At 50.3% G+C, this 8,263-nt stretch overlaps 1 long non-coding RNA gene across 1 annotated transcript in view; it reads right to left on the bottom strand.

The window, feature by feature from the left end:
• The window catches only part of LOC118000639, a 10,742-nt gene extending 2,982 nt beyond the window's left edge, over nt 1-7,760 (bottom strand). Inside the window, exons 1-2 of the long non-coding RNA XR_004676515.1 lie at nt 7,656-7,760; nt 3,366-3,505 (exon numbers count right to left, since the gene is read on the bottom strand). This is a non-coding gene — a long non-coding RNA (uncharacterized LOC118000639). The remainder of the gene's footprint in view (nt 1-3,365; nt 3,506-7,655) is intronic.
• Nucleotides 7,761-8,263: the final 503 nt, after the last annotated feature.

Raw genomic sequence — 8,263 nt, 5'->3', positions numbered from 1 at the left:
AGAAAGAAAGAAAGAAAGAAAGAAAGAAAGAAAGAAAGAAAGAAAGAGAAAAGAAAGGAAGGAAGGAAAGGAAAGAAGAGGAGAGAAAAGACAAGGATTAGAGGACCCTGAGCTGCTGCTTTGTCTATGTCTCCATTCGTCCCGAGCAGCCGTACCCTCTCCTGAGGGGTAGCCGGCAAATCTGACAACTGATTCTACATGTTAGTGGAGGTCTGGCTTTCCACACATTTCAAAGGCTGTCAGGTCATTTCTGTGCATTTTTAAAAAAAGATTTATTTATTTGAGAGACAGAGATAAAGTGCGTGTGGGGAGAGGGGCAGAGGGAGAGAGAATCTCAAGCAGACTCCCTGCTGAGTGCGGAGTCCAATGCTGGGCTCCATCTTAGGACCCCCCTGACATCATGACCTGAGCCGAAATCACGAGTCAGATGCTTAACCGACTGAGCCACCCAGGAGCCCCATTTCTGTGCATTTTAATATAGGTATTCCAGAGCGAATACCAAACGTTTTAAACCAAAGGGGTGACTCATGGTGGCATTTCAGGCTGCTGAGATATTTTGGGAAAACCTAGGCTTGTGGAAACTGGCCTGATTCTCCCCGACCCTCTGTGGGTGATGGAGATCCCCCAGCCCCAAGTGTATTTACATTAGGACCAGACACTTCCCTTCAGTGCCCAGCCCCCATAATTTGTGCCAATTATTGGAACTGAATGCTTTGTTGCCTTGTATAGTTCACTATCTTTCTTAAGTGTCTGTATCTTGCAGTGATGACTCCTTGAGAAAAATGACAGGGATCTTAAAGGATTCTGTATCTCGCTTGTGGTGGTGCTTACACAAATGTATGCACTGATTAAAACTCATCAAACTGTATACTTAAAATGGTTGCGTTTTATCGTATGTAAATTATCCTCTGATGAAGGTGGTTTTTTAAAAATGATTTTACATCCCATGCAGAGTCTAGAGTCATGTCCTGCTCGTACCTGGATTCATCTACATTTGTGGATTGATTTACTAAGTTAAGCTGTACCTAGAGTGATAGCCAAGAGCCATCTTCTCTTCTAAGCCCGACGATCAACTTGAGAAGGCTCCTCAAACCACATGGCTGAAATGACTCTGCATTGTCTGGCCTTGCCTCCAACCTGATCTTCCTACCCAGAGATTCAGGCCCAAATCAAGCAGACACACTCGATTCCTCACCCAGCCTATCTTGTAGGAGTGCTTTAATATGACCATTGCCATCCCTACTGCTGGGATTACAGTTCCCTCACACCCCAGCTCCCTGCCCCGTATTGCCCATCACTGACCTGGAGAGTGGAAGGCTCCTCCTTGAAACCCTGAATGCGGGGGCACTATGACTCAAGGTTGATTTATCAGACCATGTCTGTTGCTCTGAGCTTCCTAGCCACTCTGTTCCAGAAGCCATGGGGCAGTGGTCTTCTTGCCTGATGGGCTACCACCTTGGGGACATCTTACCTGAGCTATGGCTCAAGGTGTCTGGGCCCCTTGGATGCTGAGCCCTGTCCTTCTGCCCAAATGCCTAGCTTCTTTGACTTGCCCTGAACTCAGAAGTGTGGCCTTAAAAAAGAAGAAGAAAAAAAAGTGCTCCCTGTAGGTAGCAGGGTGGATAATTTTAATTCGCCCATTTATGCTCTCCAGTCTATTCTAATGATTCCTGAATAAGTGAATCTCTCTTCCCTGGACCAGACTGCAAGCTCGCTGAGGGTGGGGGCCGAGAACTGTCCCTCTTCATTATTCCCAGCTTCTGGCTGGCCTGGCACACAGTTGCTGTTTGATAAACATTTATAGAGTGATGAATGAGTTCAATTTCATGAAAACTATGGGGGAGATGCTCCGCCTCATCAGACAGTACCAGGTGCTGATGGAGAGAGACCAGAGGCTTATGTACAGCCAACGGAGCGTGGCTTGGTCCAGCCATGTGGGAGAGCTGTTTGGCAATCTCTCGCCAAGTGGAAGATGCCCTCCCTAGTCTTCACTCTGCTCACGCACAGGAATGCTCAGAGCACGGCGATATGTAATCCTGAAAAGTTACAGGTAACCTAGATGCCCATCCGCAATGGACATCGTGATAGTCACACAATCGATCACAGCTTCACCCGTCGATGTGGATGATTCTCAAAAACATGGACCAGATCAAAAAAGAAAGTTGCTGATGGGTATATACAGTTTGATATACCCCTTACATGATCTTTAAGTGCAAAACATACGGTGTATTCGACCTAATGTATTAGGCCTCAGGACAGGCTGAGCGGCAACTGAGGACCCAGTTCACCCCTCTGCAAAGGGTGTATGTAATATGTGTATATGTATATATTTTACTATATATGGATACAGGTACTATATATTGATATAAACAATATATGGTAAAATATAGAGAATGATAAACATCAACCTCAGGAGAACGGTCGCCTCAGTGGAGCAGGGAGCAGAGAGAGATATAGTTGAGTCAGGTGCACAGAGGGTCTCACCCGGATTGGCAAAGTGATATTTGCTAGGTTGGGTGGCATGGATACGCGGTGTTAGTGATGTCATTCTTTATTTCGTGGTCATTATGATTGTTGTTCTCCAGACATTTGTGGCCCCTTTCCCTTCTAAGTGTTAGAAGAATTGCACCACCTGATTCCCTGTGGTCGGGGGAAGCCCTGTGACTGACTAGTTCTGGCTAGAGCATTAAATTGCCTTTTGAGACCCTCCGGATTTCTCTTTTGCTTCTGACAATGTTTGGGATGGTGGCTGTCTTATCAGCTTGGGTCCCTGAGTGATTTCCTGAGCAGAGCCCCCTGTTCATCCTTCAAGGACATGTAGCAGAAGCAGAAGTGCGTGAAGCCACTAAGAAGATATCAGGGTTGTTTGGTACTGCCACATAATCTAGCATGTTCTGACTGATACATACCTTTTAATGTGTCTAGAATTTACAATAAAAAAATGAAATGAGAGAAATGCCAAGATTTGTTAAGAGAAGGGGGCATAGGAGAGAAGAAGGGCCTACAAGTTTTCGTTTCCACTGGTTACCTTCAAAAAAAAAAAAGGCGATTTCCTAGCTCCCCGTTGCCCCTTGAGTGGTGGCAATGGGCAAGCTCAGCAATGAATTCGGGGAGACTTGAAGCTGGAGTGTGCCCAGCATTCCACTACACCTTCCTTAGAAACCCACTGGGCACCACTGTGCTTTGCACTAGTCAGACCTCAGCTTCAGGAAATGAGCCCAGCCATTGCTGGGCATCAGACACCTGCGGGGCAGACCTGACTTGGAATATTCCAGGCTTCTGAGTCCACCTCCTCCCCTGGGCTGCAGGAACATCAGCCAGAGCAGATATGAGAGATGAGAGCAGACAGAATGTGAAGTTCTCACCTCACATGCCGGGCAAGAATGTGAACCTGGGCTCTTGGGACCTTGGGCTTGATGGCTCTGTCACACACTCTGGAGCCCACGGACACTTCAAACATGAGCCTCCTGGCTTCTTACCTCCAGAGGAAGTGTTCCCGGGTTACCTTGAGTTGGAGGGGAGGAGGGAAGGAGCTGCAGGTTAATACCTGGATTTCTATGGTGCTTTTCTTCTCAAAGCTTCAAAAAACTCCCCTTACCCTCCTGTGGCCTCCCCCAGAAACAGAACGAGGAGAGGAAGATTCTTTCATTTCCCAGTCCAGGTGAGGAAATGGGGGCCTGGAGAGGGTAAGCAAATGGCCTGTGGTCACAGAGCAAGACAAGGAGATGATCCTGGTGGGCAAAAGTCTCTGTCTCCAGACCCCATCTCCCCCACCCTGGGCCTAGACCCACCCTGCTGGGCTGGCTGGCCTCTCTGTGTGGGCAGCAACCTCTGTGCTGAGGTGTGGACCAGGCCCTGAGTCTCCATTCAGCTGTCCTGGGGCCTGAGCAGAGAGGAGGAGGAGAAGGATCCGGGAGAGGCTAAGGTCAACCCCCCCTCCCACAGAGCAGTGACGACACGTTGGCTGTAAGCCCCAACTGGGAGGTCAGGCCATGGAGGCTGCCAGAACACCGGGGCTGAAGAGGGTCCAGATAATGCAACTGGGGTAGCCTCTGTGGGTGGAAATGACATTTCTTGGCTTTAAATAGCTCCATCTCCGGAGCCCCGGAGCCTCGGCGGGGCTATTAATTCCTAGACTCCCAGGGCTTCCCAGCCCCGTCATTCTGTTTGCACAAGCTGTGTAAGATCTCAGGCATTTTTCCTGCCACCCGTGTCCCCACCTCCCTTCAGTTTTCCTGTGTGATTTCAACAAGGGGTTAGTTTATTTCTAGTAGCAGGCCTGGGTTTCCAGCGGACCGCATACATATTTTGTCCTTCTTACAAGTGACATGGCTCTAGTCAACAGCAAACTCTTGAGGGTTTTCTTTGTAACCTGGTGTCTCCAGAAAGAAAGGTAATGTGTGTGCGCATGAATGACAAAAAGAGAGGCCATATCTATGCATGTACGTGTGTGTATATCAAGTTAATTAGTCCGTTAATCCCCCAGATTTTTTTTTCTTGATTGCTTACTAAATGTCTGGCACTGTGCTGGTCCTGAGCACACAGGGTAAACAAAAATCCTAACTGATCAAACAACTGTATCACCCCCATGCCTGCCCCTTGTGGCGTCTCCCAGCCTAGTTGGGCATCCCAGCTGCTCGTATCCTGCCTACCCTCACCAAGCGGAAAATGATGAAGAGGAAAAGACAGATGGGTACAGGAGGTGCTTAGTGCAGAAACTGACAGGTCGTGGTGGCTGACTGGCTGGAGAAAGAGGATGAATCGATGACAACGCCAAGGTATTTGGCATCTGCTGACAGGGAACGTTGGAGAATGGCTAAGACAGATGTGTGGACTGGGGCGGGGCAGTAGGCCACTTGTTTCAGTTTGCTGATAACAAAGTCCACTCACAGCGGCTTAAACACACAGGGCTTTCTTCTCTCACAGCTCCAGGGAAGGTGGAGTAGCTCCACAGTCACTGGGATCCTCTACCTTCCTGCTCTGTCATCCTCAAATTCTCCTCATGGCCCAAAATGGCAACTGGAGTTCCACCCATTTCATCTGAATTCCAGGAAGAGAGAGGGAGAAAGGGCAAAAGGACAAAAAGGGTATATGCACCCCTGCCCTTTTAAGGCACTCACCTGGAAGTCCTCTGTCACCCTCTGCTTATGCCTTGTTGACCAAAACTTAGTCACATGCTACACCAAGCTGCCAGGGAGGCCTGGAAATGTAGTTTTTTAGCTGGGTGTGTTGCCCAGGACTCTGTTAATACTGAAGAAGGGAAAGACTGACATCAGGAAGCAACTAGCACTTTTTGCTATGGCACTCAGTAAGTATGTGTTGACTTGCATTGAATCAGCAGGAAAGATAAGGAATTGTGTTTCGGGCCATGAAGGGTTTGCAGTGAGGATGAAACGTCCTATCTGAAACAGGAGTGGAACATATGTGACACAGGGGCTGAAAATCTAGATTATCAGGTCAGCCACAGACAAGTTAGAATTAAAACTGTGGCTCTGGTGAAAGCCCATGGCTTAGCCTGGGTCAAGTCTACAGCATGGGGGTGGGGGTGGGGGATGGGAGGAAGAGAGGGAAGAGCATCTTGCAAAAGAAAAAACTTACAGATCTTGGTTTGTCTGTCGTCACTCTGTGACATCATCGGGGCTCACTCAGCCTCCAGTTGGTCTGTAGGACACTGCAGTTCCTACCTGGGGACGGCTTTGGAGGGCACCTGTTAAGTACAGTATGCCCACTTCTCTGCTGTGCCCATGCTGAGAAGTTTAAGGACATCCATAGGAAAGATACCCCATCTGCTCCTCCCCACCCAGATGTGCCCTGCTCAGACCTGGCTGCCATTTACACCATTTAGACACCCTGGGAGTGGAAGCGTGGGGGGCTGCCCCATGGAGAAGGAGCAGAGGCAAGGGAGGGGCTTCTCCCCTTGTTATATAAAGCCTCAAGACCTTTCTCCCGGGGAGGATTTAGATCAGTGGTTCTCAACCACAGGCAGTTTTGTCCTTCTGGGGACATTTGGCCAGGTCTGGGAACATTTTTGATTGTTATGACTAGGGAAGTAGGGTGTGCTATTGACATTCAGTGGGTAGAAGCCAGAGATGTTGCTAAACATCCTACAAAGCGCAGGACAGCCTCCCACAACAAAGAGTTATCCTGCTCCAAATGTGAATAGGCCGAGGTTGCAAAGCCCTGGTTTATGTGAGTCTGATCACTGGGCCCACAGGAAACTTAAAGAATTCATCTTACCCAGGGCCACACAATGTCGACTGACATTCAGGCTAACCCTAGGCTTCTGACAGGCCTATCTGAACACCAGAGGAGAGGCACCTGGGTGGCTCGGTCCGTTAAGCCTCCGACTCTTGATCTCAGCTCAGGTCTTGATCTCACGGTCATGAGTTCAAGCCCCCGTTGGGTTCCATGCTGGGTGCAGAGCCTACTTAAAAACAAACACCAGAGGAGAGTCTAAACCATGCTTATCATAACTGACCAGCACTTATTGACCATTAGCTATGCCCAGGTTCTTTACATAAATTACTGCCATGCTTCCAACAACCGTAAAGATGTAAGCAGCACTATCATCGTTATCCCTGTTTCACAGATGAACAAACTGAGACTCAAAGAAGTTAGGTGATTACCCAATAGCACACATCTAGTAAGTGGCCCCAGTGCCCACTCACTTTTCATTCCCCACATGCTTCTCCTGTTTGTTACAGTCCCAATACTACAAATATCTGCCTATGATCTCATCTTTTGAAAGCTCATAATTGGGTGTGACAAATGAGGGAGCACTCTACTAACTAGATCATTCCATTCACCCTAGCACCTCCTTCTCCAGCGGTTCTGGGTGAATGGGAATTTCCACGCTTAAATCATATAAAGATGTATCAGGAGGCTGCAGTTTTCCCTAAAAAGCAAAGCCAAGTAGCCCCAAAGCAGATGAAAATGCACTCAAGTTCATTAAGGGGTCAAGGAAGTACAAGTTAAAGTGACAGGGAGATACCTCCGGGGGTCCTACCTGCTAAAATCACTAAGCACCTGTGGCACCCCTTGCTGCTGGCTGTCCGGGAAAGGGCATCCTCACTCGGCGTTGGCAGGGAGGGGAGAGGAACGACCTTTGGCAAAAGCAATCTGCAGTATCTTCTAAAATTAAACCCAGGGCCACTTGACCCCAGCAATCCGACTCCTGGGCACACACAGATATGCAACAGGGTTTTATCACACCCTCGCTCATGGTAGTAAAACACTGGGAATGCGAGTTTTATTGTATGTAAATAAATAAATAAATAATACCACTATACAACCATAACAGCTCCTGTGATACGGAAAAATCTGTCTAGCAAGGTGCCATGTATATGCATTTCTGTATATGTAAATGCAGAAAGAAATATTTGCATATGCTAATAAGAACATGGGGAAAAATACAAAAGAGTTAATTCTAGGTTCTGGATTTGGGTTTCCCGAGAGTGGATGATACTGAGGTGGGTCCCCAAGGAGGAGTAAAGAAGAAAGGAAAAGAAGGAGAAGGGAGAAGAAGGAGAAGGAGGAGAAGGAGAAGGAGAAGGAGGAGAAGAACGGAGTTGGTATTATGTGTGATACGAACGAATGTAGGCATGATGCGACCCTTACACACGTGTAGGTATCTGATTAATTGAAGTTCTACGCACTGTAGTTCTGCGACGGGCCCGAGCAGGGGAGGAGGCAGCGGGGCTCCCTCGGCCGGCCGGGCTCGCGGCTCGGGGCCCCTGGGGCCGGCGGGCAGAGGCTGCGCGCTCCCGGGGCGGCGAGCGGCGGGCAGGCCCGGCGGGTCCCGGCGGGTCCCGGCGCCTGCGGGCGCGTTGCCCCTGCACCTCGTCGGGGGCGCGGAATCCCTGGCCTCGAGGGCAGCAGACGCCCGCCGCCCCGGAGACCGCGCGGGGACTTTCCATGGGGGGCGGAGGCTCCTGAAAGGCGCCTTGTCGGCCCGGGTGGGGCGGGGAGAGAGAGGCCGGCGCGGCGCGGGGCAGCGGGGCCAGAGAGGCCTGGGGGGGGGGGGTGGGGGGGGGGACCCTGGCCGGCCCCACCCCCACCCCCACCCCCACCCAGGGCCGCGTCGCGGATGCCCCCCTCCCCGGCCCGCCGCTTCGCGGGATTTTGCTGCAGCTCGGCCGGAGGCCCGAAGCCCCTGTTCAGCGCGGAGGCGAGTATTACCTGCATGCGGAGGGGGCTGGGAACCCGCGCCCCGCGGGCCACCGGGTTTGTGCTTGTGCGCAGGCGGGCCTTATTTTAGAGCCCG

This window comes from Mirounga leonina, unplaced genomic scaffold, assembly GCF_011800145.1.
Source record: "Mirounga leonina isolate KUSES-001 unplaced genomic scaffold, KU_Mleo_1.0 Mir_53, whole genome shotgun sequence".
Taxonomy (NCBI): domain Eukaryota; kingdom Metazoa; phylum Chordata; class Mammalia; order Carnivora; family Phocidae; genus Mirounga; species Mirounga leonina.
Note: the sequence above shows the minus strand (reverse complement) of the source record. Positions and strands in the feature narration are given on the sequence as shown.